Here is a 21,886-nt window from a genome sequence, read left to right as displayed (position 1 = left end):
TCAAGTGTTTGTCAAAAAGCTAATCCGATTTAAAAATGCTTTGAAAGGGCTGAAAGAGGAAACAGCAACTACTGACCACCCTGTGCACTGGCCTGCAGCCTAGGCGCAGCCACTTTCCCCTCGCTTAGCTCGCTCTGTCTTGCGGGTACTGTTCATACAGAGACCCAGAAAATCGGAAGGTACCTGGGTGAAAGAGGGAACCAACCCTCATCCCCTCAGTCGTCCACTACGGGCTGCGGACCCCTTTTCCCGCCAAGAAAGAAGGCTTCACGAGAGCAGAAAACCGGCCAGGACTGGAAAACGCGGATTCCACACAGCCATCACTCCAGGACACTCATCCCCGTCTCGCGCATGGAATCTGGGAGCTACTGAATGGGTCTGTCCCTGTCTCCCGGAAGCACTTCTCTCTCCCACCCCACCCCCCAGCACAGGTGGGACTCGTTAGTGGCAGCACGTTTAAGTTCAGGTGGCAGGAACTTCCAAATGGTTTTGCCCAGCAATTAAAGGAATGAGGCCTCCCCAGCGGCTCAGTGGTAAAGAATCCGGCTGCAGTGCAGGAGCCATAGGAGACATGGGTTCAGTCCCTAGATCAGGAAGATTCGCTGGCAGAGGACGTGGCAACCCAGTTCAGTATTCCTGCCTGGAGAACCCCATGGACAGAGGAGCTTGGCAGGCTACAGTCCACAGGGTCACAAAGAGTCGAACACGACTGAAGCCACTTAGCACACAGGCAACAATTAAAGGAATAGAAACCCTTCTCAAATATTCCAGATTCTGGTTCTGTCTTGCTTCGGAAATTTTACCAGATGCTGTCACCTAGTACCATCATGCTACTTAGGGTGACCAACCACCCAGGTTGCTGAGGACTTGTCCAGGTCTTAGCACTGAAACTTCTGCATCCCAGGATGGTCAGTTAATGATCACTCCCCAACCTCCTCCCCTCCCTTTCCCACAGTTTCATGTGGGCACATATTTTGGCAAAGCGGACTTCCTGGTATTGCTCCCTAATCCTTATGCCCTTGCTGTGTGTTAGAGGGAAGAAAAGTGGTGAGGCTGAATTAGTCTCCTTCCACCAGAGCCTTTAACTTAAAAAGAGGAAAACAGGTAAGAATAATATCAAACCTGCAGCACTTTGCTGTATATACTTTGTTTTGATTAATCTATGAGGTTGGTACCGTTTCCAGACTGGAAAACTGAGGCCCAGAGTCACACATAATAAGTGGTAGGGTTGGCAGCCCAGTGCAGGCAATGATACCAGGGCTCATAGACTAATTCACTATATTGACCTGTGATCTGTAAAGATATAAAGAGGCCTTGTCATTTTGATCACAGGGGAGGGAAACAACATCAAGCTACTTATGTGAGACCGAAAAGGCATAAATTCACACAGGTGGAGCAAAACACTAAGAAAGCACGATTCTGAGAGAAAAGGGAACCTTCATACACTGTTGGTGTGAATGTAAATTGGTGCAGCCACTGTGGAACACAGTTTCTCAAAAAAACAAAAAATAGAATTACCATGCGTGTGCATGTGTGTCTTAAGTCACTTCGGTCATGTCTGACTCTGCAACCCCATGGACTATAGCCCCCCAGGTTCCTCTTTCATGGGATTCTCCAGGCAAGAATACCTAAGTGAGTTGCCATGCCCTGCTCCAGGGATCTTCCCAACCCAGGGATCAAACTCACAGTCTCTTATGTCTCCTGCTTTGGGAGGCAGATTCTTTACCACTAGCACCATCTGGGAAACCCTAAAACTATCTAACATATGACCTAGGAATTTCACTGTCACTCCTGGGTATAGATCTGAAAAATACAAAATCACAAATTAGAAAATATACATGCACCCCAATAGCAGCATTATTTATTACTGCCAAGATGTGGAAACAACTTGTGTTCATCAACAGATAAATTAGATATGATATATATCAGTACAGTTCAGTCGCTTGGTCGTGTCCGACTCTTTGCGACCCCATGAATCGCAGCATGCCCAGCCTCCCTATCCATCACCAACTCCTGGAGTTCACCCAAACTCATGTGTATCGAGTCAGTGATGCCATCCAGCAATTTCATCCTCTGTCATCGCCTTCTCCTCCTGCCCCCCATCCCTCCCAGCATCAGGGTCTTTTCCAATGAGTCAAATCTCATGAGGTGGCCAAAGGACTGGAGTTTCAGCCTCAGCATCAGTCCTTCCAATGAACACCCAGGACCGGTCTCCTTTAGGATGGACTGGTTGGATCTCCCTGCAGTCCAAGGGACTCTCAAGAGTCTTCTCCAACACCACAGTTCAAAAGCATCAATGCTTCAGGGCTCAGCTTTCTTCACAGTCTAACTTTCACATCCATACATGTCCACTGGAAAAACCATAGCCTTGACTAGACGGACCTTTGTTGGCAAAGTAATATCTCGCTTTTTAATATGCTATCTAGGTTGCTCATAACTTTCCTTCCAAGGAGTAAGCATCTTAAATTTCATGGATGCAATCACCGTCTGAAGTGATTTTGAAGCCCCCAAAAATAAAGTCTGACACCGTTTCCACTGTTTCCCCATCTATTTCCCATGAAGTGATGGGACCGGATGCCATGATCTAAGTTTTCTGAATGTTAAGCTTTAAGCCAACTTTTTCTTTCCTCTTTCACTTTCATCAAGAGGCTTTTTAGTTCCTCTTCACTTTCTGCCATGAGGGTGGTGTCATCTGCATATCTGAGATTATTGATATTTCTCCCGGCAATCTTCATTCCAGCTTGTGCTTCTTCCAGCCCAGCGTTTCTCATGATGTACTCTGCATATAAGTTAAATAAGCAGGGTGACAATATACAGCCTTGACGTACTCCTTTTCCTATTTGGAACCAGTCTGTTGTTCCATGTCCAGTTCTAACTGTTGCTTCCTGACCTGCATACAAATTTCTCAAGAGGCAGGTCAGGTGGTCTGGTATTCCCATCTCTTTCAGAATTTTCCACAGTTTATTGTGATCCACACAGTCAAAGGCTTTGGGATAGTCAATAAAGTAGAAATAGATGTTTTTCTGGAGCTCTCTTGCGTTTTTGATGATCCAGTAGATGTTGTCAATTTGATCTCTGGTTCCACTGCCTCTTCTAAAACCAGCTTGAACATCTGGAAGTTCACGGTTCACGTATTGCTGAAGCCTGGCTGGGAGCATTGTGAGCATTACTTTACTAGCGTGTGAGATGAGTGCAATTGTTTCAGCATTCTTTGGCATTGCCTTTCTTTGGGATTGGAATGAAAACTGACCTCTTCCAGTCCTGTGGCCACTGCTAAGTTTTCCAAATTTGCTGGCATATTGAGTGCAGCACTTTCATGAACAGCATTATCTTTCAGGATTTGAAATAGCTCTACTGGAATTCCATCACCTCCACTAGCTTTGTTCGTAGTGATACTTTCTAAGGCCCACTTGACTTCATATTCCAGGATGTCTGGCTCTAGGTGAGTGATCACACCATCATGATTATCTGGGTCATGAAGATCTTTTTTGTACAGTTCTTCTGTGTATTCCTGCCACCTCTTCTTAATGTCTTCTGCTTCTGTTGGGTCCACACCATTTCTGTCCTTTATCGAGCCCATCTTTGCCTGAAATATTCCCTTGGTATCTCTAATTTTCTTGAAGAGATCTCTAGTCTTTCCCACTCTGTTGTTTTCCTCTGTTTCTTTGCATTGGTCGCTGAGGAAGGCTTTCTTATCTCTTCTTGCTATTCTTTGGAACTCTGCATTCAGATGCTTATATCTTTCCTTTTCTCTTTTGCTTTTCGCTTCTCTTCTTTTCACAGATATTTGTAAGGCCTCCCCAGACAGCCATTTTGCTTTTTTGCATTTCTTTTCCATGGGGATGGTCTTGATCCCTGTCTCCTGTACAGTGTCACGAACCTCCATCCATAGTTCATCAGGCGCTCTGTCTATCAGATCTAGCTCCTTAAATCTATTTCTCACTTCCACTGTATAATCATAAGGGATTTGAATTAGGTCATACCTGAATGGTCTAGTGGTTTTCCCTACTTTCTTCAATTTCAGTCTGAATTTGGCAATAAGGAGTTCATGATCTGAGCCACAGTCAGCTCCCGGTCTTGTTTTTGCTGACTTTATACAGCTTCTCCATCTTTGGCTGCAAAGAATATAATCAGTCTGATTTTGGTGTTGACCATCTGGTGATGTCCATGTGTAGAGTCTTCTCTTGTGTTGTTGGAAGACGGTGTTTGCTATGACCAGTGCGTTCTCTTGGCAAAACTCTATTAGCTTTTGCCCTGCTTCATTCCATACTCCAAGGCCAAATTTCCCTGTTATTCCAGGTGTTTCTTGACATCCTACTTTTGCATTCCAGTCCCCTATAATGAAAAGGACATCTTTTTTGGGTGCTAGTTCTAAAAGGTCTTGTAGGTCTTCATAGAACCGTTCAACATCAGCTTCTTCAGCATTACTGGTTGGGGCATAGGCTTGGATCACCGTGATATTGAATGCTTTGCCTTGGAAGTGAACAGACATCATTCTGTCGTTTTTGAGACTGCATCCAAGTACTGCATTTTGGACTCTTTTGTTGACCATGATGGCTACTCCATTTCTTCTGAGGGATTCCTGCCCGCAGTAGTAGATATAATGGTCATCTGAGTTAAATTCACCCATCCCAGTCCATTTTAGTTCGCTGATTCCTAGAATGTCGACATTCACTCTTGCCATCTCTTGTTTGACCACTTCCAATTTGCCTTGATTCATGGACCTGACATTCCAGGTTCCTATGCAATATTGCTCTTTACAGCATCGGACCTTGCTTGTATCACCAGTCACATCCACAACTGGGTATTGCTTTTGCTTTGGCTCCATCCCTTCATTCTTTCTGGAGTTATTTCTCCACTGATCTCCAGTAGCATATTGGGCACCTACCGACCTAGGAGTTCCTCTTTCAGTATCCTATCATTTTGCTTTGTTCGTAGTGATGCTTTTTAAGGCCCACTTGACTTCACATTCCAGGATGTCTTGCTCTAGGTGAGTGATCACACCATCGTGATTATCTGGGTCATGAAGATCTTTTTTGTACAGTTCTTCATTGTATTCTTGCCACCTCTTCAGTATCCTATCATTTTGCCTTTTCATACTGTTCACGGGGTTCTCAAGGCAAGAATACTGAAGTGGTTTGCCATTCCCTTCTCCAGTGGACCACATTTTGTCAGACATCTCTACCATGACCCCTCCATCTTGGTTGGCCCCACAAGGCACTGCTTAGTTTGAGAGGAGCAACCCCACGTCCAAGGAGCGGCAGCTGCGCGGGCGCAGGAGGGCCGAGAGGAACTACTCCACATTCAAGGTCAGGAGGGGCGACTTCATCCAAGGTAAGGAGCAGCAGCTGCACTTTGCTGGAGCAGCTGTGAAGAGATACCCCACGTCCATGGTAAGAGAAACCCAAGTGAGATGGTAGGTGTTGCGAGAGGGCATCAGAGGGCAGACACACTGAAACCATAATCACAGAAAACTAGCCAATCTGATCACATGGACCACAGCCTTGTCTAACTCAATGGAATATTACTCAGCCACAAAAAGGAATGGAATTTTGCCATTTGTGGCAACTCAAAGGAGTTGGCAGCTCAGAGGAGATGGACTCAGAGGGTATTATGCTAAATGAAGTAAGTCAGAGAGAGTAAGACAAATATTGTATATTATCACTTATATATGGAATCCAAAATGTACAACAAACTATTGAATATAATAGAAAAGAGGCAGACTCACAGATACAGAGAATAAACTAGTGGTTGCCATGGTGAGAGGAAAACATGGAGGGCCAATATATAGGTAGGGGGCTAAGAGATACAAACGATTATATATAAAATCAGCTATAAGGATATATTGTACAAGATGAAAACAGAGCCAGTATTTTACAATAACTATAAATGGAGTATATCTTTTAAAAATTGTGAATCACTATATTGTACACCTTTAACTTATTTAATATTATACATCACTATATTTTATTTTTTAAGAGAAAAAAATAAATTTAAAAAATTGTGTGGAACCTATGAAAAAGAAAGTGGGATTGTGAGACTGTGACCACAGATTCTCCTGTAGATAAGACTAACAGGTGCTGTGAGGTAAGGGCCAGATTCACATCCGTCAGGGCACTGCTGCCCTGCTGCAGAGTCTCACAACATCACTAACATTGGCCACACCCCTACCCACACGCCCAGTGACTGCCAGATGCATCCATTAAGAGTCCATCTGATTGTGTTTCTCCAAAACTGACTGACACTCTCAATAGCTGCCCTTCATAACAAAATCCAGGTCCCTCAGCCTGACTCTCATCCATTGCCTTGAAGATAAAAGTAGATGCGAACTTTACAGGAACCAATTTGGCAGGATAGGTCACAAATCTTAATAAATGTTCATGCCCTCTGACTTTATAATTTCCCTTCTAAGAATTTTCCCTAAGGAAATGGTTGTAACTGGCAATGACTGGGAGTAGGAGGGTGACATTTTACACATAAAAGTGTTCATACATAGAGTTATCTCAAACAATGAACCTGGAATAATGCCCATGGCTAACAATAAAGAAATAGTTAACTAAGCTATGATGTTTCTGATCCATCCATTCAACTGGCTGTTATGCAACCACTAAAATGTATGTTTCTGAAAAGCTGAATACAGCTTAGAAAATGCTTGGGCTACCATGTTAAGCAAAACACACAGAAAATAAAATTAAATATATAAACAGTGTGATCACAACTATCTGAAAACAAAAACACTATACTTACAGTGAAAGGACTGAAAGGAAATGAATAAGATGAAAAGGAACTAACACTTACCAAGCACTCTAACTGCTTTACCTTCTTGTCTCATTTAACCTTCACGGCAAGCCTACCAGTTAGGAACTATTTTTACCCTCACCTAACCAAGAAGAGAATCCCAGGGATGGGGGAGCCTGGTGGGCTACCGTCTATGGGGTTGCACAGAGTCAAACATGACAGAAGCGACTTAGCAGCAGCAGCAGCAACCAAGAAGCCAACCAGGGCTACGAGGGATAATGAAGCTGCCCAATGGATGCCAACTGTTAACAGCAGGGTTGGGGGGAGAAGGGATCTGAACAAGATGTGCCCAATTCATGCCCTTACACTGCATGCTATACCACACCCAGAAGCAGACAATAGCTTGACCTGGCTAGAGAAACAGCTAGCAATTTACTGTCCCTCTACTTTCTACTTTATTTTCCAAATTGTATCAACTATTAGTACATTTTTTCTTCACTTTTTCTTTCCATTTCGAAGGTCATAAAGGCATATAACATCTGATGGGTCGTACTGCTTTTTTAACGTGGAAAACAATAAACTTACACTAAAGGGTGGCAGCCGAGCAAACCAACCCCACGTCCAAGGAGCAGTAGCTGCGCGGACACAGGAGGGCCGAGAGGAGCTACTCCACGTTCAAGGTCAGGAGGGGCGGCAGTAAGAGATACCCCTCGTCCAAGGTAAGGAGCAGTGGCTGCACTTTGCTGGAGCAGCCGTGAAGAGATACCCACATCCAAGGTAAGAGAAACCCAAGTAAGATGGTAGGTGTTGCGAGAGGGCATCAGAGGGTAAACACACTGAAACCATAATCACAGAAAACTAGTCAATATAATCACACAGACCACAGCCTTGTCTAAATCAATGAAACTAAGCCATGCCGTGTGGGGCCACCCAAGATGGGTGGATCATGGTGGAGAGGTCTGACAGAATGTGGTCCACTGGAGAAGGGAATGGCAAACCACTTCAGTATTCTTGCCTTGAGAACCCCATGAACGGTATGAAAAGGCAAAATGATAGGATGCTGAAAGAGGAACTCCCCAGGTTGGTAGGTGCCCAATATGCTACTGGAGATCAGTGGAGAAATAACTCCAGAAAGAATGAAGGGATGGAGCCAAAGCAAAAACAATACCCAGTTCTGGATTTGACTGGTGACAGAAGCAAGGCCCGATTATGTAAAGAGCAATATTGCATAGGAACCTGGAATGTCAGGTCCATGAATCAAGGCAAATTGGAAGTGGTCAAACAAGAGATGGCAAGAGTAAACGTTGACATTCTAGGAATCAGCGAACTAAAATGGACTGGGATGGGTGAATTTAACTCAGATGACCATTATATCTACTACTGCGGGCAGGAATCCCTCAGAAGAAATGGAGTAGCCATCATGGTCAACAAAAGAGTCCAAAATGCAGTACTTGGATGCAGTCTCAAAAACGACAGAATGATGTCTGTTCACTTCCAAGGCAAAGCATTCAATATCACGGTGATCCAAGCCTATGCCCCAACCAGTAATGCTGAAGAAGCTGATGTTGAATGGTTCTATGAAGACCTACAAGACCTTTTAGAACTAGCACCCAAAAAAGATGTCCTTTTCATTATAGGGGACTGGAATGCAAAAGTAGGATGTCAAGAAACACCTGGAATAACAGGGAAATTTGGCCTTGGAGTATGGAATGAAGCAGGGCAAAAGCTAATAGAGTTTTGCCAAGAGAACGCACTGGTCATAGCAAACACCGTCTTCCAACAACACAAGAGAAGACTCTACACATGGACATCACCAGATGGTCAACACCAAAATCAGACTGATTATATTCTTTGCAGCCAAAGATGGAGAAGCTGTATAAAGTCAGCAAAAACAAGACCGGGAGCTGACTGTGGCTCAGATCATGAACTCCTTATTGCCAAATTCAGACTGAAATTGAAGAAAGTAGGGAAAACCACTAGACCATTCAGGTATGACCTAATTCAAATCCCTTATGATTATACAGTGGAAGTGAGAAATAGATTTAAGGAGCTAGATCTGATAGACAGAGCGCCTGATGAACTATGGATGGAGGTTCGTGACACTGTACAGGAGACAGGGATCAAGACCATCCCCATGGAAAAGAAATGCAAAAAAGCAAAATGGCTGTCTGGGGAGGCCTTACAAATATCTGTGAAAAGAAGAGAAGCGAAAAGCAAAAGAGAAAAGGAAAGATATAAGCATCTGAATGCAGAGTTCCAAAGAATAGCAAGAAGAGATAAGAAAGCCTTCCTCAGCGACCAATGCAAAGAAACAGAGGAAAACAACAGAGTGGGAAAGACTAGAGATCTCTTCAAGAAAATTAGAGATACCAAGGGAATATTTCAGGCAAAGATGGGCTCGATAAAGGACAGAAATGGTGTGGACCCAACAGAAGCAGAAGACATTAAGAAGAGGTGGCAGGAATACACAGAAGAACTGTACAAAAAAGATCTTCATGACCCAGATAATCATGATGGTGTGATCACTCACCTAGAGCCAGACATCCTGGAATATGAAGTCAAGTGGGCCTTAGAAAGTATCACTACGAACAAAGCTAGTGGAGGTGATGGAATTCCAGTAGAGCTATTTCAAATCCTGAAAGATAATGCTGTTCATGAAAGTGCTGCACTCAATATGCCAGCAAATTTGGAAAACTTAGCAGTGGCCACAGGACTGGAAGAGGTCAGTTTTCATTCCAATCCCAAAGAAAGGCAATGCCAAAGAATGCTGAAACAATTGCACTCATCTCACACGCTAGTAAAGTAATGCTCACAATGCTCCCAGCCAGGCTTCAGCAATACGTGAACCGTGAACTTCCAGATGTTCAAGCTGGTTTTAGAAGAGGCAGTGGAACCAGAGATCAAATTGACAACATCTACTGGATCATCAAAAACGCAAGAGAGCTCCAGAAAAACATCTATTTCTACTTTATTGACTATCCCAAAGCCTTTGACTGTGTGGATCACAATAAACTGTGGAAAATTCTGAAAGAGATGGGAATACCAGACCACCTGACCTGCCTCTTGAGAAATTTGTATGCAGGTCAGGAAGCAACAGTTAGAACTGGACATGGAACAACAGACTGGTTCCAAATAGGAAAAGGAGTACGTCAAGGCTGTATATTGTCACCCTGCTTATTTAACTTATATGCAGAGTACATCATGAGAAACGCTGGGCTGGAAGAAGCACAAGCTGGAATGAAGATTGCCGGGAGAAATATCAATAATCTCAGATATGCAGATGACACCACCCTCATGGCAGAAAGTGAAGAGGAACTAAAAAGCCTCTTGATGAAAGTGAAAGAGGAAAGAAAAAGTTGGCTTAAAGCTTAACATTCAGAAAACTTAGATCATGGCATCCGGTCCCATCACTTCATGGGAAATAGATGGGGAAACAGTGGAAACGGTGTCAGGCTTTATTTTTTGGGGCTCCAAAAATCACTCTGAGAAGGCAATGGCACCCCACTCCAGTACTCTTGCCTGGAGAATCCCATGGGTGGAGGAGCCTGGTAGGCTGCAGTCCATGGGGTCGCTAAGAGTCAGACACGACTGAGCACCTTCACTTTCACTTTTCACTTTCATGCATTGGAGAAGGCAATGGCAACCCACTCCAGTGTTCTTGCCTGGAGAATCCCAGGGATGGGGGAGCCTGGTGCGCTGCCGTCTGTGGGGTTGCACAGAGTTGGACAAGACTGAAGCAACTTAGCAGCAGCAGCAGCAGCCAAAATCACTGCAGATGGTGATTGCAGCCATGAAATTAAAAGACACTTACTCCTTGGAAGCAAAGTTATGACCAACCTAGATAGTATATTCAAAAGCAGAGACATTATTTTGCCAACAAAGGTCCATCTAGTCAAGGCTATGGTTTTTCCAATAGTCATGTATGGATGTGAGAGTTGGACTGTGAAGAAAGCTGAGAGCCAAAGAATTGATGCTTTTGAACTGTGGTGTTGGAGAAGACTCTTGAGAGTCCCTTGCACTGCAAGGAGATCCAACCAGTCCATTCTAAAGGAGATCAGTCCTGGGTGTTCTTTGGAAGGAATGATGCTAAAGATGAAACTCCAGTATTTTCACCACCTCATGAGAAGAGCTGACTCATTGGAAAACACTCTGATGCTGGGAGGGATTGGAGGCAGAAGGAACAGGGGATGACAGAGAATGAGATGGCTGGATGGCATCACCGACTCAATGGACGTGAGTTTGAGTTAAGTCCGGGAGTTGGTGATGGACAGGGAGGCCTGGCGTGCTGCGATTCATGGGGTCACAAAGAGTAGGACACGACTGAGCAACTGAACTGAACTGAAATAACATACAAGACAATATCAATTCTTTCATCTTAAATCTGCCACAATTTGGCTTTCTGCTATCCTTCTGGCCACATTTCTAACTATTCCTTTTCACAGTCATTAAGTCCCCAAGCTAAGTTATTTGGTGACATGGTCTGATCCATGAGCTAGAAAGAACAGCTCTGGGGGAGGTGAGGAAGGTGGACAGCGGAGGCAGGTGGTGCAGAAGGTGGGGGCAGGTGAGGGACTGGGTAGAGGTGGCACTCGTGAAGATGACCTGGCCATCTAACACACACACGGAAAGGCCATGCCCACAGCGGCCAAAGGAAAAAAAGTATGCACAGAAAAGCATCAGCATTAGACAAAAGAAACTGGAGTTGGAATATGGTCTCCCTCCCCCATTTCAGGGCTCCTGGCTGCATCTGCAAGGGAGCCAGGAGAGGGCAGGCCTCCAGTGTCCATGCCCTGGAACATTCAGGATGAGAGGACTTGGGGGAAGGAGGAGCACCAGCATCCACACCACATGGCTTTCTGGACCAGACCTCCCCAGGAACGGCCTTCTCTAGTTGGAGGGAGACAGCAAGTTTTTGAGGAAACAAATTACAGACAGCTTGGCTGCAGCTAAGCAGTAGCAGCACAAAGTGTGAAAAGTTGCAACAATTGCTCAGATTTCACTCACTTTTCTCAATCCCTGCACTTTGGAAGGCCTTCTAAGTGAGGAAGCCACAATATTGCTGGAGAAAACAATATCAAGAGGAGGAACCTTTTCTACAGTAGTTCTCAGCCGTAGAAGGGCCCCAGAATTACAGAAGATGGTGGGTGTTTAAAATGCAGATTTTCAAGCTTGTCCCCAAACATTCAGATCATTGATCCTGCTCAGGCCTACAAGTCTGCATTTTAATGAGAATTTCCCCAAGTTGTTATTATGTTAGGTTCTAGTCTACCTAATAAGAAACTCTGGCTAACAGAGCCTTGGTGGTGTAAGGTCTGACATCTTGACATTTGGGTAACATTTCTTTCAATTATGTTATCTTTCTAAAAACATATTACAGCCTTATCCTGGTGCCTCAATGATAAAGAATCCATCTGCCAATATAGGAGATACAGGTTCAATCCCTGGAGTGGTAAGATCCCACATGCCTCGCAGCAACTAAGCCATGCATCACAACTACTGAGGCAGTGCTCTAGACTGAGGGAGTGCTCTAGACTGAGGGAGTGCTCTAGACTGAGGCAGTGCTCTAGACTGAGGCAGTGCTCTAGACTGAGGCAGTGCTCTAGAGCCTGTGAGCTGCAGCTACTGAGCCCACGTGCTGCTAATTACTGAAGCTCGCACACCTGGAGCCTGTGCTCCACAGCAAGAGAAACCACTGCAACGAGAAGCCCACACATCGCAGTTAGAGTAGCCTGTGCTCACCTCAATTGGAGAAGGCCTGTGCACAGAAATGAAGGCCCATGACAGCCATAAATAGATTAAAAAATAAAATAAATAAATCTTTTATACAAAAAATATATTACAAAGGGAATTCTTTGTATTATTTTTGCAATTGTAAGACAAGTTATTTCAAGAGTTTACAATATATATATTATCCAACCAGTCCATCCTAAAGGAAATCAGTCCTGGGTGTTCATTGGAAGGACTGATGTTGAAGCTGAAACTCCAACATTTTGGCCACCTGATGCGAAGAACTGACTCATTTGAAAAGACCCTGATGTTGGGGAGGATTGAAGACAGGAGGAGAAGGGGACGACAGAAGATGAGATGGTTGGATGGCATCACCGACTCAATGGACATGAGTTTGGGTGGACTCCAGGAGTTGGTGATAGACAGGGAGGCCTGGCGTGCTGAGGTTCATGGGGTAACAAAGAGTCGGACACAACTGAGCAACTGAACTGAACTGATACAAGTAATATATGCCTACAGTAAAATATCTGTTACAGCACCATATTACCTAAAGTGGAAAGGGGACAACACCTTCACCATTCCCACCACCACCACCAGCCCCAATCCACTCTCCAAACTAACCACTGTGAACAGTTTGGTATATATTAAGCAAACAAGTCAGTATGTGTTTTTCATTTTTTAACAATAACTAATGCCTGAAAAAATGTGATGAAAATGATACTCGAAATTGTCTGTTAAAGTGCAAATTAATACAGCCCTTTTGAAAAGTAATTTAGCAATGTGTATTCAAAACCACAAAGATATTTTGTACACCTTATATTACATGTTATGTGTTAATTATAGCACAATTTTAAAATTACAATTAAAAAAATATTCATACTCGTAGACCTAGTGATTCCATGTCTAGGTATCTCTCCAAAGAATATCACTCTCCTGGAATGGTATGTACTGAGTTGTTTTTTGTTTGTTTGTTTGTTTAATTTTATTGTAGCAAGAACACAAAATGAGATCTACCCTCTTAAATTTTTAAACATACAGTACATTACAGCTCACTGTAGACACAGGACTGTGCAGCAGGTCTCTAGAGCTTACTCATCATGTGTGTGCTCAGTCGCTGCAGTGGTGTCGACTCTGCAACTTTATGGACTATAGCCTGCCATGCTTCTCTATGCATGGAATTCTCCAGGCAGGAATATTGGAGTGGGATGCCATGCCCTCTTCCAGGGGATCTTCCCAACCCAGGGATCAAACCCAGGTCTCCTTCATTGCAGGCAGATTCTTCACTGCTGAGGCACCAGGGAAGCCCCTACTCATCATATTTGACTGAAATTTTATGCCCACTGATTAGTAACCACCGCCCACCATTACTCCTCCCTGCAGCCCCTGTCAACCACTGTTCCACTCTTTGATTCTATGAATTTGACTACTATAGAAACCTCATGCTAAGTGGAATCATGTAGTATTTGTCTTTCTGTAGTTGGCTTATTTCATTTAGAGCTATGTCCTCAAGCTTCACCCATACTGTCACATATTACAGAATTTCATTCCTTTTAAAAACTGAATAGTATTCCATTTTGTGCATATACCACAGTTTATCCATTCATCTATTGATGTACATGTAACTTGGTTCCACATCTTGACTATTGTGAATAATGTGAACATAGGAGTACTGACATGGCTCCAAGATGCTGATTTCGTCTTTTGAGTAATTCCCACAAGTGAGGTTACTGGATCATATGGTAGTTCTATTTTGAATTTTTTGCTCCATACTACTCTCTCCATAGCAGCTGCACCATTTTGCATTCCCACCAATAGTGTCCAAGAGTTCCAATTTCTCCACATCCTCGCCAATACTTTTCTTCTGTTTGTTTTGTTTTAAAGTGTTTATAGCTATTTATTCCTTCCCAAGGAAATCTGAATGATTCATCAGAGAGTAGCGCTGACATTTAAGAAGAAGCAAGCAACTGACAAACAGCACTCATCAGTACATGGCTTTCCTTTACAGAGTAGAACAAACGCTCCAGAGTTAAGAAGCAATTGGCCACAAGGAAAGAAGGTTCACTTCTACTGTCCTTAGAACTCAGGTGTCAACGATTGGAGTGGCTGAGACCCATGGCTCAAAAACACAGCCTTAATGTTTTCCAATATCATTTTCACTCAACTCTTTTTGAGGCACTCAGTGGGTGTTTTGTTTTTGAATAACAGGCGTCCTGACAATAAGTGATAGCTCACTGTGGTTTGATTCGCATTTCCCTGATGACTGGTAATGCTGATCATTTTTTTCACATATCAGTGGGCCATTTCTTTGGAGAAGTGTTTATTCAAATTCTTAAACCATCTTTTAATCAGGTTATTAGGGGTGTTTTTTTAGGCCACACCCCTTGGCATGTGGGGTCTTAGCTCCCCAACCAGGGATGATCCTTCACCCCCTGCAGTGGAAGAAGAGTCTTAACCTCTGGACTACCAGGCAAGTCCTAGGTTGTTGGTTTTTTAACTACTGAGTTGGAAGAAGTATGCAGTCATTTTAAAATGACATCACAAAGACAAGGGAGATAGTGAAAGAAAGAAAACAGGATATAACATTTGATATGATTACTTCTGATTACCAAATTGGTGTTTTTCTAATTTAGTTTTGTTTAGGTAGATAAACAAAGGAAATAAACCTAAATTGCCAACAGTGTGTTAGGGAGGTGGTATCTGAGTGATACTTTTTTTCTCTGTTATTCCTCTGTTGAGAGGCTCAGCAACTCACTTTGCAGACAGACAGGCCTGGGTGAGAAATCCACTGCCCACTGTCCACGTGTATTAACTATGAGGACTTCATGTAAACTCCCTGGGCTTCAGCTTCCTTATGGAAATAATGGGAGATAAAAAATTATTCCCTAAATTGGCTTTGAGAATTAAAATAAGAAAGCACATGGAAACACAGGATGCTGTTGACCTCACCCAGTAAGTAGAGCTATTTTTCTATATTCTCTCTGTTGGGTCACAGTTCACAAATCAATATTTAAATACTGGGGATTTTTAAATGGGGATTAAATTTTTGATAGCCCTCGTTTTCCTCATCAGCCCCTCTTCTAGGCCTCTGCTTGGTTAACTCTGAAAAAGCTGTTGTACATAGGGCTTTGAAGTGACAAGGCACCAGTTCACTGACATCACGGATGAGGGTAAGATTTGCAAGCTGTAAAGCACCTAAAAATGTAATGCATCACGAGTCCATCTTTACAAGATAACTCTGAAGGGACAGTGATTAAACAAAGTCCAAGTACCTGGAGTGTTTACATAAGATGCAATAATGTACTAAGTGAACTCATTAAATGCACTGGGGTGGGGGAGTGAAGATGGAGTAGAGAAGGGCAGTATGCCAATAGAATCACCATTTCTCTTCCACTGTCTGGGCCAAGGCTTCCAGGAGGAGGTGAGATGTCTAAGGGTAATGAAAAAAAGAATAATTATCTCAGAAAGCCTTTCAGCCAATCAGAAGAGCAATCCCTTGGACTATCTTTATCTAATTTATGGCAAGGTCTGTCTGTTAGGCTTCGCTCCACATCTTTCACTTTGGAGTTAATCACAAGGCTTACTCTGATCCTGTGTTTATAGGAAGCCTCTCCTTTCTCAATTAAAATAAGAAAGTTATTGAGAAATAGAAACTAAATGATTATTATTTTATTATGATTATCTTGATGATGTGCTCAAGCTTACTTTTTCTAAAATTCCAAAAATACTTGTTCAAGAAAATATAAAACTGTATCCAGTTAACTATGCATAATATAAATAAGCTACAGGGACATGTTGTACTGCACAGGGAATATAGCCAGTGTTTTATAATAACTATAAATGGAGTGTAACTTTTAAAAATTGTGAATCATGAAGCAACAGTTAGAACTGGACATGGAACAACAGACTGGTTCCAAATAGGAAAAGGAGTACATCAAGGCTGTATATTGTCACCCTGCTTATTTAATTTATATGCAGAGTACATCATGAGAAACGCTGGACTGGAAGAAACACAAGCTGGAATGAAGATTGCCAGGAGAAATAGCAATAACCTCAGATATGCAGATGACACCACCCTCATGGCACAAAGTGAAGAGGAACTAAAAAGCCTCTTGATGAAAGTGAAAGTGGAGAGTCAAAAAGTTGGCTTAAAGCTCAACATTCAGAAAACTTAGATCATGGCATCCGGTCCCATCACTTCATGGGAAATAGATGGGCAAACAGTGGAAACAGTGTCAGACTTTATTTTTATGGGCTCCAAAATCACTGCAGATGGTGACTGCAGCCATGAAATTAAAAGACGATTACTCCTTGGAAGGAAAGTTATGACCAACCTAGATAGCATATTCAAAAGCAGAGACATTACTTTGCCAACAAAGGTTCGTCTAGTCAAGGCTATGGTTTTTCCTGTGGTCATGTATGGATGTGAGAGTTGGACTGTGAAGAAGGCTGAGCGCCAAAGAATTGATGCTTTTGAACTGTGGTGTTGGAGAAGACTCTTGAGAGTCCCTTGGACTGCAAGGAGATCCAACCAGTCCATTCTGAAGAGATCAGCCCTGGGATTTCTTTGGAGGGAATGATGCTAAAGCTGAAACTCCAGTACTTTGGCCACCTCATGCGAAGAGTTGACTCATTGGAAAAGACTGTGATGCTGGGAGGGATTGGGGGCAAGAGGAGAAGGGGACGACAGAGGATGAGATGGCTGGATGGCATCACTGACTTGATGGACGTGAGTGTGAGTGAACTCCGGGAGTTGCTGATGGAAAGGGAGGCCAGGCATGCTGCGATTCATGGGGTCGCAAAGAGTCAGACACGACTGAGCAACTGATCTGATCTGATCTGATGCAATATACCTGAAACATTTAATATTGTATATTAACTATACCTCAACTTAAAAATCTTTTTTTAAAAATTATATCTATTAACAAAAAAATCCTCTTTACTTACTACATCTAACATCTCCCTTAAGGGAACTGATGATTGGATATGTATTCTTTCAGACCTTTACTTTACCTTTACAAATATGTGGGACCATTCACATGGGCAAATACACACACACTATTTTTTTTACATCAATAAAAATCACACTCTATATCACTGCTACTTGAATTTTTCACTTATTAATAAATCAAAGGTATCTTTCCATACCTGGACATGCAGGAGTTTGTGAGGTAGTTATAGAACCTGGGGCCAGCAGACCTGAAGCCCAGCTCCCCAGCTTACAAGATATGTGACCATGGACAAGTTATTTAACATCTCTTTTCTCATCTATAAAAATATTCTAATAAAAGTAACCAGAGAATTGTTGTGAAGGTTAAATGAGTTAACATCGTAAATATGTAAATATTATAAAATATATAAAGCACTTAGGATAGTGGATGGAGTAAGTTCTCTACACACTGGCCATTGCTATGATTTATTCTGCTTTTTCTTTTTTAATGGACAATTGTATTCCATCATCTGGATAAACCATGAATTATCGAGCTGATCCCCTGCTGAGAGAAACAGGTGATTTCCTACTGTTGCAGAAGTGGAAATTTGTGAACACAGGTCTTTGTATACACGGGCAGGCACACTCTAGGGTAGGTTCTAAGGCATGGAATGTCTGCATCAAAAGTCATTCTCATTTGATTTGAAAGATGGTGCCAAATTTCCCTCCAAAAGGCTGCACTACTTTACATCCCTGCCAACGAATGGTGTATGTGTGCCTGTCTCCAGGCATCTTCTCAACACTGGCTGCCTGGGTCTTTGGCATTCTCACTTCTGCAATCAACCTTCCCTAAATGAAAGCTCGATCAAATACACCAGCTAGGCATTTGTCAAAGTCCCTGGGACACCTAATCCTGTGTCTTTTCTAAAAGGAATCAGATGTTTTCTCGACTCTGACAGACCCTCAGTTGCCTGGACACAGCTCTGGGATAAGTTTGGAAAACACAAATAAAATGTTCCCTAGCATCCTCCAGAGAAGCTCAAGGGGGCCCATGTGAGGCCCCAGGCTCTGCTCTCTATTACATGCAAAAAGAGTTTCAGTCTCAGCTGGTGTTTTCCTGGGTGGAGATTAGAGCCAACATTTGCATACAAATACTATCCCAGGGCTGGAGGGAGAATAGAATTGGGCTGGAAGCAGAGGCTCCAACATCCCAGTTGTCTTATTAATGGAGCAGGGTTGGCAGGGGTGGGGGGTGGGGGGTAAGTACCTCCATTCTTTCCCTGAGCTCTCCATCAAAAGGGAAGCATCCCAGCACAGGCACTCCCCATGGGACAGCTTGTCATATAACAGAGGTAGAAGCTTGTGCAGGGCTTGGCTAGAAATCTATGCCAGGCAGAGCAAAAGTAGGGCAAAGAGGTGTGTTCTATCTGCAGGGGTGGGACTGGACTCTTGTCACCTGCTTTGCACAGCTGCATGAGTACCCACCTGCAGCCACCTGGCTCTTTAGCTCGTAGCTCCTGTCGGTGACAAGGTGATCACTCAACTGGTGGCCCCTCCAGCCTCATCTCCATGGTTCCGTAGCATAGTGACTTCCAGCTATGCTCAAGGACCTCACAGAATCCAGGGGAGCTACAAAGGAAGGGACTCCTGGTGTTCTCAGAAGATAATGTCAATAATTCCGAGGGTTGTCCCTGCTAAACCCTAGAGCCATTCATCTTCTAGACTTGATTTTTCATGCTATTTCATGCTCAAAACCATTCACCTTGGTTCTCCCAGCTCTCTCCTTGCCTCTCACCATCCCCCAGGACCCAAGTCAGGTCAGGGAAGGGGAGAAGGCAGGTGAGTCTCTGAACAGTAGGCTCCACTGGTCAGAGCGAATTCCAGATATGAGATCCAGGGACCCTGGCTCACGTCCATAACAGAGGGAATAATGGAGACGATTATCTCAGGTTCTCGGAAGTGAGTTAAGCTTCCCCTTCTTATTCAGCTCACATGGGAGGGTCAGCAGGAAGGAAAGGAGGCCTTCAGACCCAAGGTCTCCCTTGGGTCTGACCAGAGGCAGTGTGTAGTACAGGAAAGGGACTTAAGCTCACTGTGCCCCGGATTCCTTTTCTCTGAGAGCCTGAGGCTCAACACCCAAACATCCTGCTTTTTATTAAACCCACAAAGCTGATGTTTGAGTATGCACTATGTGTCCTGGACACTGTGGACATGGCAATAAACAGACCAGTGCCTGCCCTCATGGAGTTCACATCCCCAGAGAGGTAAATACTAGGAGGAAGGAATGTCACGCTTACTCCTTAGTAAGGAGTTCAGGGAGGTTCAGGGAGGAATCACTAAGCCAAGATCACACAGCTCCCAAGCAAGCTGCATGACTCCCAGAGACCCTCTCTTAACCAGAACATGAACAACAGCTAACCAGATGTTGGCAGAGCTCAAAGCCCTAAAGCTTCAGAGTCCGGGCCTGCAGCAGCCCCTTCCAAAGCCCTACAAGGGGGCCTAGAAAGAAACGTGCTCACATGATCTTGGGTTTCTCTAAGTTTTGCCAAAGTCAAGTCTAAGCCACGAAGGGAAAGAGCACTGTTTCACCTCACCCCAGTTTCCATCTATCACTCCTGCCCTCATGCTGGGTGATGTTCCAGTGGCCCAGGGCATCCAAGGACTCTTCAAGTAGGAGTCAAAAGTAGTTTGAGGCTAGTGGGCTATGTTTACGTGGCTCACCATCACCTCCACGCATGCTGCATTACTGCTAACTTCTGGTGCAGGCCCAACCCCAGGAGTCCTCCTCTACACAAGGCCCACTAGCCTCTTCCTGAAGCCACAGGACATGTCTGGCAGCAGCCAACATTGACACGTGTGGTAGGGAAAAAGGAGAAAGGCTTAAAACGTACAGCGTCAGACACCAGCCTGTGGGAAATGCTTCTAATTCCTAGACCTGTAAAATCCTAAGTGGAGGATTTGGTTCCCCTAGTCGCAGGAAGTTCCCTTGTGTCAGAAACACGCTCCATGCTTACAATTATAACATACCAGAGCTTCTTTTTCATTTTTGATGGGAACTGTATAAAATAGAATTCACCAAAATTCTTCTGTTTATGAGACACGAACAAGAAGTAGCACTACAGTGTGTGTGAATTTGCTTATTTTCCACAACTAAACTAAATGACAACCCCTGGGTTGATAGAAGCATTATTCACAATTGGAAAGACGTGGAAGCAATCTAAGTGTCCATCAACAGACGAATGAATAAAGAAGTTGTGCAATATATATACAATGGAATACTACTCAGCTATAAAAAATAAAATAATGCAATTTGCAGCAGCATGGATAGACGTGGATATTATTATATGAAGTGAAGTAAGTCAGACAAAGACAAATATCATATGATATCAGCTGCATGTGGAAACTAAAAAGATACAAATGAACTGACTTACAAAACAGAAATAGACCCACAAACATAGAAAACAAACTTATGGTAACCAAGGGAGAAAGGAGAGGTAGGGATAAACTAGGAATTTCAAATTTATATGGTAGGGTGTAACATATACACCCTACCATATAAAAAACAAAAACCTATGGCATGGCATAGGCAACGATACTCAGTATCTTATAATAACCAAAAATGGAAAAGAATCTTTAAAAGAATAGATATATAGATATATGGTATAACTGAATCACCTTGTTGTTCTCTTGAAACTAATACAACATTGTAAGTCAACTGTACTTCCATAAAAATTAAAAAAGTAATTACAAAAAGCAAATTTTGATTAACCACGCCAGAGAAAAGGCTGAATTATCTTTTATTCTTGTTTCATACAATTATTTTATAAGTGTTGTTTGTTTGTTGTTTGTATGTTTGGCTACAGGATCTTAGTTCCCCAACCAGAGATCGAACCTGGGGCCCTGGCAATAAGAGTGTGGAATCCTAACCACTGGACCCCTGGCGAATTCCCAGAAAATTGTTTTATAAAATTGTTATCAAAGTAAGAAGTGATCTTATGAGTATCAATGAGTATGTGATCAATGAGTATGAAGCCAGAAAATGTAGGAATGGAAAGTATAATAGAGCGTCCCAGCAGTTAATTGACAAAAATGTTCTGTTACATATTCTTACAGTGCTGGAAGTATCTGGTAGCTTTTAAAATACGTAACTTGTTGGACCTCTTTTCTCTAAACAAATATTTTTAATACTGGATTCATAATTTTGTATTATTTCTCATATAGATGGCTCTCAAATTGTACAAGCTTCAGGTCCCCATAAAACCTTGATCCTCCCCTACAGCCATCATCTTCTGAACAGTTCTGATGTGCCAGGAACACTGATAAATCCCTCTTCATGGATTATCTAATTTAATCCTCAATTAATGCACTGAGGTAAACTAAGCCTTGGAGCATTTATTCTACATAATACAGTTCATGCTGCAGGGTTGAAACAAGGATTCAAGATCACACAGAACAGGAACTATTATGACAAACGGCTGTGCTTCTTCCCCGAGC

At 43.1% G+C, this 21,886-nt stretch overlaps 1 protein-coding gene across 13 annotated transcripts in view; it reads right to left on the bottom strand.

Moving 5' to 3' along the window:
* LOC147369572 (uncharacterized) overlaps positions 1–21,886 on the bottom strand; it is a 545,146-nt gene that overhangs the window by 344,140 nt on the left and 179,120 nt on the right. The window contains exon 1 of one of the 13 annotated variants that reach the window (XR_015167598.1): positions 184–335. The exons of the other annotated variants lie outside the window; for them this stretch is intronic. The gene's annotated coding sequence lies outside the window, so the exon portion shown is untranslated. Of the gene's footprint in view, positions 1–183; positions 336–21,886 lie in introns of those variants that run through there. 13 annotated transcript variants of the gene reach the window in all.

The sequence above is a fragment of the Bos grunniens genome, chromosome 7 (genome assembly GCF_055505025.1).
Source record: "Bos grunniens cultivar Pamir isolate PY7600 chromosome 7, Bosgru_T2T1.0, whole genome shotgun sequence".
Taxonomy (NCBI): domain Eukaryota; kingdom Metazoa; phylum Chordata; class Mammalia; order Artiodactyla; family Bovidae; genus Bos; species Bos grunniens.
Note: the sequence above shows the minus strand (reverse complement) of the source record. Positions and strands in the feature narration are given on the sequence as shown.